Below are 9,500 nucleotides of genomic sequence, written 5' to 3' on the forward strand. Positions count from 1 at the left end.
TGCCCAGTTATTAATGTTCTCCTCCTTGCATCTCCGTCGTATATATCTGTATTTCTAGCTCTGTCCCATAGTGTCTTACCATCGATTTTTCGAAGGGTTTTCATCTCCGCTGTTTCGAGCAATATTTTTCTCCTCTCTGTGTCAGGTCGTGTTTCTGCCGCGTATGTCATTATTGGTCTGATCACTGTTTCGTAAATTCTGCCTTTTACTTCTTTTCCGATATTTTTATTTGTCCATATTTTGTCATTCAGGCAACATGCTGTCTGTTTGCTCTATTTATTTGATCTTCCACTTATGTTTCGAGCTCTCCGTAGCTAGATAGTGTGATCCCTAGATATTTAAACTCCATCATTTCTTTATTTTTTGACCCTCAGCTCCAATTTACATCTTATTGAATTTGCTTTATAACCATGCATTTTGTCTTTTTTGGGGAAAGTAACATGGTACATTTTCTGGCGGTTATATTAAATTGGTGCAGCATACGTTGTAAATCATCTTTCACTTTGAGAGATTAGTATTACATCGTCTGCCTAAGAGATTATTTTAAGTTGTTTATCTACATATATGGTAGTAGTAAAGTCCTGAAGAAAGGTTTGAAATGTGTTAAAATCGCCAGAATAACATTCTAACTGGATTTGTGGAAGTTTCGTAGTCTTTTGCATGTGTAAATTCGGTATAGAGGAATTATTTTGAGTAAAAGTAAAAGTTCTGCTACCTTCTGATATATTAAATGTAACCAAATTCTTCTCAAGTTTAGAAAGCATTTATTTAAGTACAGGTAATGGATTTTGGGCTATGGCCTTGAAAATTTCACATAAACTTGTATACTAAATCGGCATAATGCATAGCTCTTGTCAAAATCCAATACCTTAATAATATAACACAATATTTTCGATTCTAAAATATTGTAAAAGACTTTAAAGAATCTGAGTAAGAAAAGAGATGTATTTAGTTATATTCTTTGTGACATTTTCAAGGTCATAGCTCTTCCCAAAATCCATTGCCTATAAATATTATCAATGATGTCTACATTTTCATCATCTGAAACTTCCAAGAATTCTATTTCGTGTTTGGCCTGGCAGAAAGAAAAAGAAGAGGACTTTTTCTAGTTACATGTGCTTCCTGATCTCACTCTTTTTGCTTAGGTATTTTTTTATTGTTGCTAAAAATGTCATTCATCTTTATTATTCTTATAACATTGTTCGGCAATCTAAAATATCTTTGACATCCATAAATCTCTTCTTTTAGGATTTTTAACTGATTGTGATACATTAATTTATTCGATGAAATATTGAAATCCAATCCTGTCTAGACCGGTTCTTCTTCAAGTATACGACAAAATATCTTCAGCGATAACGGAGTTTTGATGGCGTATTATGCTTTTAATGGTTTGGGGATTATCTGTCGATCGTAATGAGCTTTCCATCTTTTATAGCGATCATTAACCCAGTTTGGGCAATAGATTTGCTCTTGCTGCTGCAGTCAAGATTATATTTCTGAAACGTGCTAGTTATGTAGACGATTAATTATAATTTGTCTTTGGAGGATGAGAAACAACGAACTAGTTTTCTATCTTATATAGATGGATTGGCATTGGATAAAAAATTACCTTCTCATTAAGCGGCTTAATAAAGTGCTGTAGAGGAATTAGTTCGATATTAGATGTAATTTTTTAATATTGCGGAATTTCATTATCTTTTGATTAATTTCCTTTTTTATTTTATTTTCCGAATATTTTTGTTTATTGTTGCACCGAAAAGATTTTTTTTCAACTTCACAGCTGTAAACATAAACCATACATGAGTTAATATAATAAAGTGGGTTTAATAAAAAATAAACTAGAAAAACAGTCCTGTAATATGAAGAGTGTGAACTACATAAGGGTACCACAGAAAGATTCAAAATTCATTTTTCCTGATTTACTTCGACAAAAATTTTCCCCGGAAAATTTCCCCGGAAAATTTCTTCGGAAAATTTTCCAACAAAATCTTTAATTTTCAACTAAAATTTTAGATAGGTAATTGTTTATCAATAATTAAATAACTTGGTAATATAAAAGCTCTTTTCGTATAAGGTAAGGTCGCCAATTAAGGCCACCTTAAGGTTTAAATATCTGTAATATTTTATTCAGGAACAATAGGGGGGAAAACTCTTGTATATGTATTACCTAACATTTTATCTATCGAATTTCAGGATAAAATACTTACTAAATAAATAAAGAAGTATAAAATTTTAACATTGAATAAATCTGGAATATTTGGCCTTATTAGGAACTGGTAGCTTAATAAGGCCAGTTTCATTTTTTACACAAATTGAGGTGGATAATAAATTTTAAACCTAAGAATTAAAGAACAAATACATAATTTAGTGAAAGAAACTTTTATTCATATTAAAAACAAAAATTTGTCAATACATTAAGCACACATATCGCACATTTACACACATCTAGGACAATTGGCTTTATTAGGACACTGTCTACTTTTTTATTTAATATAAAAAAAATAATAAAAAGCAATATAGAGAAAAAACAGTTCCAGTTCCTTAAAAAGTATTAATTTACTATCGCTTTACAAAGAAAAAATAATTGGCTTATATTCATGAAGTACCATTTTAGTAATTTTATAACTTACCTAAAATTTATAAACGAACTTCCGCACCATAACAAACACGTGTCTAGTCTACTTGGCGCTGCTATGTGATACTACCGACTGAATGGCGTAGACGATTTTGACTGATAGACATTTACGGTGACCTCTAATATATAATATCTATATTTAAGAGAATATTTGCAATTGGCCTAATTAAGACACTGGCCTTATTTGGCGACACTACCTTATATTATAATTCCCGAAGCCGATGGAAATTCAATGAACAGTTTTGCAACAATTGAATTGTTAATTAAAAATTTACGCTATTATAACAACAATAATTATGATACATAAGAATAACTATGATTTTTATATAAAAAGACACTGTACCTATCCAACGTACTTTACAGAATTGAAATTGAACTATTTAAGCGGCCTCAGGAATATTTTAAAATTATAAACAATTTTTTGGCTTATAAACAAATAGAATATCTCGGAAATATTAAATTAAATTAAATCATGAAAACGTCATTGGAAAAAAACCGGCAGGACGCTGCTTTTAAAAGAAAAAACGTTTAATTGTGATGAGTGGTTCCTGAGATACAACCGGTCAAAGTTGACCGGCATTTACGACAAAGATATAAACAATAGGATCATAATTTTCATATCTTTAAAATACTCCTAACATATATTATTATAATAAAAACTATCGATATTATGAGTGAAAATTGCCAAAAAAAGCAAAATTTCAATAAAAAATTAGGTTGGAGAAAATGTAATCTCAAAGTTCAAAATGGGTAGACGTTAAAAAAATGCATTTTCTCGGCTTCCCATGGAGCAATTTTCTTCATTCTTTTTTTGTTCCCAAGTATCTCGAGTAGAGCCATCTAACTAACGCACTATTAAATGTCAAACTTGCTTTTGTTTTGTTATAATAGATTAATTGAAGCCGAGAAAATGCATTTTTTTAACGTCTACCGATTTTGAACTTTGAGATTACATTTTCTGCAACCTAATTTTTGATTGGAATTTTGCTATTTTTGGCAATTTTCACTCGTAATATCGATAGTTTTTATTACAATAATATATGTTATGAGTATTTTTAAGATATGAAAATTGGTGTGGAGAAAGAGAACAAAAATAAAAAGGTGATGGTTCAAGAATTGTGATCCTATTGTTTATATCTTTGCCGTAAATGGCGGTCAACTTTGACCGGTTGTATCTCAGGAACCACTCATCGCAATTAAACGTTTTTTCTTTTGAAAGAAGCGTTCTGCCGCTTTTTTTCCAATACCGTTTTCATGATTTAATTTAATTTAATATTTCCCGAGATATTCTATTTGTTTATAAGCCAAAAAATTGTTTATAATTTTAAAATATTCCTGAGGCCGCTTAAATAGTTCAATTTTAATTCTGTAAAGTACATTAGATAGGTATGGTGTCTGTTTATACAAAAATCATAGTTATTCTTATTTATCATAATTATTGTGGTTATGATAGCGACCATAAATTTTTAATTAACAATTTAATTGTTTCTAAACTGTTCATTCAATTTCCATCGGCTTCTGGAATTATAATCTATACGAAAAGAGCTTTTATATTACCAAGTTATGTAATTATTGATAAACAATTACTTATCTAAAATTTTAGTTGAAAATTAAAGATTTTGTTGGAAAAACTCGCAATTTCCGAGGAAAATTTTCGTCGAAGTAAATCGGGAAAAACACGTCTCTATGCACAATTTAATTATGGTGAATTTTTATTTGGGTTTTTTTGGTGTAAAGTTAAAATCTTTGGAGTTATAGAGCAAAAATTGAAAAAAACACGATTTTCGGGCGCCATTTTGTTTATAAAAAAAGTAGCACACTATGCAACAATAAAATTGCTGGTAAATAACTTTTCCCAAAAATGGCCTATTCTCCGATAATCTGCCCAGACTATATGGTCTAGTCTAGTGGCTAGGATACCTGACTTTCACCAAGGTGGCTCGGGTTCGATTCCAGGTATCGGAAATCCTTTTTAGTTTTTAAAATAGACATTTTGATTTGAAAAATAATAAATAATACTTTTTTATATTGTGTCCTATAAATATCAAATACAAGCGCGGTATATATTACATAGGTATAAAAAAGTTCTTTTTTATAAAAGTGTAATAATTTTTATAATTAATCAAGTGACTTCGATTTTAAAAGGTAAAACGTTTAATATAATTTTTATTCTTGCTCAGTTTTATTTATTTTTTAACTGTTGCTATTATTCCTGAAAAAAATTTATTATAATTATTATTCCTAAAAAGTTTTTATATCCAATTTGTTTTATTGCCTGTAGCATTACAGACTGGAATATTTGTGAACCGAATCTCTCGATCGACTAAATGTGGAGAACAAATAACAACAGCAACGCAATGACCTTTCTAACAATCAATACAGCTATTCAGACAATTGGAAGCAAAACAAAGACCTCAGGCGATTAAGGGTGTATACGGGCGTACATGTATACAATCCAATCAATTTTGTAGATAGTTCGCAATACTGTTAGGTGAGATTAGGATCCTAAGCGGATGATTTTCTTTTTTGAGTTTTTTCGATATAAATAGTACTGGTTGATGAGCATGCAAAATGAAAAGTAAGAAATTGTATTAATGCGTAAATGAAGACAGGCAATTTTTAAGCATGTTTCTATGTTGGTCTTGATTTAATATAATATTTTAAATTGTAGATAAAAGAGTTTTAGGCCCCGTTAATCTTTCTTCATTGGATTTTTTATGTTGCAATATCCATGTTTGTGGCATTCGTGACACCTTGCTTCAACAAACATTTTCCTCTTTGCTCTTTATTCTTCTCTACACTGTTCTGTTTCTCTTGGTCGTTTATATTTGTAAGGTATCCAATGCTGTCTTGTGGCGTTTCAACGTTGGTCTTTTTGTCTAGCAGTATGGTTTGCGAAGCTCTATTTGAGTTTGGCCATTTTTGTTCTGATATCCTTGACTTTTGTTTTTGATGTTACCCAGTCGTTCCACTTTCTGACAGCCTTATACCTAACATTGCACTTGCACTTTTCATTGCTCTTTCTGTTGTGGCTAGTTTGTTCATATTTGTCTGTTTAGGGTTCAGGTTTGACATCCATATGTCATCGTAGGAAGGATGCATTGGTTAAACACTTTGCTCCTCAAGTATTGAGGATTTCTTCGGTTCTTAAAAATATCCAACTGAGTTTTCCAAATCTTGTCCATACCAGTCTTACTCATCTAGTAATTTTCGTGCTTTGGTTTTCTTTGTGAAGTTTCAGAATTTGGCCTCGGTAGATATATTCTTGGACTTGTTGTGTCTCATTTCCGTTTATACATGTACCTACATCTGGGGTTGTCTGTGTTTGCCATATTCATTTTTAGTCTGACGTATTGGGAGCTGTCTAAAGTTCCTTCACTATAGTTTGTAGTTCCTCGAATGAGCTCGCTATAATCACGATGTCTGACGAAACAGTTATATACCGATACATATGTTCCTGTTACTATATATCTCTAGTTGGCTAAGATATAATAAATTTCGTTAACAAAAATAGAACATTTGGATGGCGAAATGATTATGAAAAGTAATAGTTTTAGAGGTATTACGCTATAACACCTAAGATCGGTATTATAGCCTAATGGATAGGTCAGTGAAGATGCATGCAGTAGAATTAGGGTTGGATGAATGAAGTGGTGTGTTGTATGACAGAAAAATTACAATGAAGGTGAAGGGAAAATTCTATAAACAGCCATAGGACCAGCTTTGATGCACGTAACCGAATGTTGGAGAGTTAAAAAGAAAGAGGAACAACGAATGCATGTGGCGAAAATAAGAATGCTTATGTATGGATGAGTGGACAGAGAAAAAAAGGATCAAATTAATGATAAGTATATTAGAGGACGTCTAGGGGTGGTACCGATAGATGCCAAGATAAGAGATCATAAGTTGAGATGGTTTGAGCATGATTCCTGCGGATTCCTGGGATGAGTAGGATAGGAAAACCAAAGAACTTCTGGGAGGGGAGACGCTTAGATAGGATACGTCGGTAAAGGGGTGACCCACAAGACAGAAACTTATCTCTCTCTCTCTCTCTCTCTCTCTCTCTCTCTCTCTCTCTCTCTCTCTCTCTCTCTCTCTCTCTCTCTCTCTCTCTCTCTCCTCTCTCTCTCTCTCTCTCTCTCTCTCTCTCTCTCTCTCTCTCTCTCTCAGGAACCACTCATCGCAATTAAACGTTTTTTCTTTTGAAAGAAGCGTTCTGCCGCTTTTTTTCCAATACCGTTTTCATGATTTAATTTAATTTAATATTTCCCGAGATATTCTATTTGTTTATAAGCCAAAAAATTGTTTATAATTTTAAAATATTCCTGAGGCCGCTTAAATAGTTCAATTTTAATTCTGTAAAGTACATTAGATAGGTATGGTGTCTGTTTATACAAAAATCATAGTTATTCTTATTTATCATAATTATTGTGGTTATGATAGCTACCATAAATTTTTAATTAACAATTTAATTGTTTCTAAACTGTTCATTCAATTTCCATCGGCTTCTGGAATTATAATCTATACGAAAAGAGCTTTTATATTACCAAGTTATTTAATTATTGATAAACAATTACTTATCTAAAATTTTAGTTGAAAATTAAAGATTTTGTTGGAAAAACTCGCAATTTCCGAGGAAAATTTTCGTCGAAGTAAATCGGGAAAAACACGTCTCTATGCACAATTTAATTATGGTGAATTTTTATTTGGGTTTTTTTGGTGTAAAGTTAAAATCTTTGGAGTTATAGAGCAAAAATTGAAAAAAACACGATTTTCGGGCGCCATTTTGTTTATAAAAAAAGTAGCACACTATGCAACAATAAAATTGCTGGTAAATAACTTTTCCCAAAAATGGCCTATTCTCCGATAATCTGCCCAGACTATATGGTCTAGTCTAGTGGCTAGGATACCTGACTTTCACCAAGGTGGCTCGGGTTCGATTCCAGGTATCGGAAATCCTTTTTAGTTTTTAAAATAGACATTTTGATTTGAAAAATAATAAATAATACTTTTTTATATTGTGTCCTATAAATATCAAATACAAGCGCGGTATATATTACATAGGTATAAAAAGTTCTTTTTTATAAAAGTGTAATAATTTTTATAATTAATCAAGTGACTTCGATTTTAAAAGGTAAAACGTTTAATATAATTTTTATTCTTGCTCAGTTTTATTTATTTTTTAACTGTTGCTATTATTCCTGAAAAAAATTTATTATAATTATTATTCCTAAAAAGTTTTTATATCCAATTTGTTTTATTGCCTGTAGCATTACAGACTGGAATATTTGTGAACCGAATCTCTCGATCGACTAAATGTGGAGAACAAATAACAACAGCAACGCAATGACCTTTCTAACAATCAATACAGCTATTCAGACAATTGGAAGCAAAACAAAGACCTCAGGCGATTAAGGGTGTATACGGGCGTACATGTATACAATCCAATCAATTTTGTAGATAGTTCGCAATACTGTTAGGTGAGATTAGGATCCTAAGCGGATGATTTTCTTTTTTGAGTTTTTTCGATATAAATAGTACTGGTTGATGAGCATGCAAAATGAAAAGTAAGAAATTGTATTAATGCGTAAATGAAGACAGGCAATTTTTAAGCATGTTTCTATGTTGGTCTTGATTTAATATAATATTTTAAATTGTAGATAAAAGAGTTTTAGGCCCCGTTAATCTTTCTTCATTGGATTTTTTATGTTGCAATATCCATGTTTGTGGCATTCGTGACACCTTGCTTCAACAAACATTTTCCTCTTTGCTCTTTCTTCTTCTCTACACTGTTCTGTTTCTCTTGGTCGTTTATATTTGTAAGGTATCCAATGCTGTCTTGTGGCGTTTCAACGTTGGTCTTTTTGTCTAGCAGTATGGTTTGCGAAGCTCTATTTGAGTTTGGCCATTTTTGTTCTGATATCCTTGACTTTTGTTTTTGATGTTACCCAGTCGTTCCACTTTCTGACAGCCTTATACCTAACATTGCACTTGCACTTTTCATTGCTCTTTCTGTTGTGGCTAGTTTGTTCATATTTGTCTGTTTAGGGTTCAGGTTTGACATCCATATGTCATCGTAGGAAGGATGCATTGGTTAAACACTTTGCTCCTCAAGTATTGAGGATTTCTTCGGTTCTTAAAAATATCCAACTGAGTTTTCCAAATCTTGTCCATACCAGTCTTACTCATCTAGTAATTTTCGTGCTTTGGTTTTCTTTGTGAAGTTTCAGAATTTGGCCTCGGTAGATATATTCTTGGACTTGTTGTGTCTCATTTCCGTTTATACATGTACCTACATCTGGGTTGTCTGTGTTTGCCATATTCATTTTTAGTCTGACGTATTGGGAGCTGTCTAAAGTTCCTTCACTATAGTTTGTAGTTCCTCGAATGAGCTCGCTATAATCACGATGTCTGACGAAACAGTTATATACCGATACATATGTTCCTGTTACTATATATCTCTAGTTGGCTAAGATATAATAAATTTCGTTAACAAAAATAGAACATTTGGATGGCGAAATGATTATGAAAAGTAATAGTTTTAGAGGTATTACGCTATAACACCTAAGATCGGTATTATAGCCTAATGGATAGGTCAGTGAAGATGCATGCAGTAGAATTAGGGTTGGATGAATGAAGTGGTGTGTTGTATGACAGAAAAATTACAATGAAGGTGAAGGGAAAATTCTATAAACAGCCATAGGACCAGCTTTGATGCACGTAACCGAATGTTGGAGAGTTAAAAAGAAAGAGGAACAACGAATGCATGTGGCGAAAATAAGAATGCTTATGTATGGATGAGTGGACAGAGAAAAAAAGGATCAAATTAATGATAAGTATATTAGAGGACGTTTAGGGGTGGTAC

At 32.0% G+C, this 9,500-nt stretch overlaps 1 protein-coding gene across 1 annotated transcript in view; it reads left to right on the forward strand.

Annotated features, from left to right (window-relative positions):
- Positions 1–9,500, forward strand: part of LOC114337621 (probable JmjC domain-containing histone demethylation protein 2C) — a 1,249,253-nt gene that overhangs the window by 887,973 nt on the left and 351,780 nt on the right. The window lies entirely within an intron of this gene.

The sequence above is a fragment of the Diabrotica virgifera genome, chromosome 5 (assembly GCF_917563875.1).
Source record: "Diabrotica virgifera virgifera chromosome 5, PGI_DIABVI_V3a".
NCBI classification, from domain to species: domain Eukaryota; kingdom Metazoa; phylum Arthropoda; class Insecta; order Coleoptera; family Chrysomelidae; genus Diabrotica; species Diabrotica virgifera.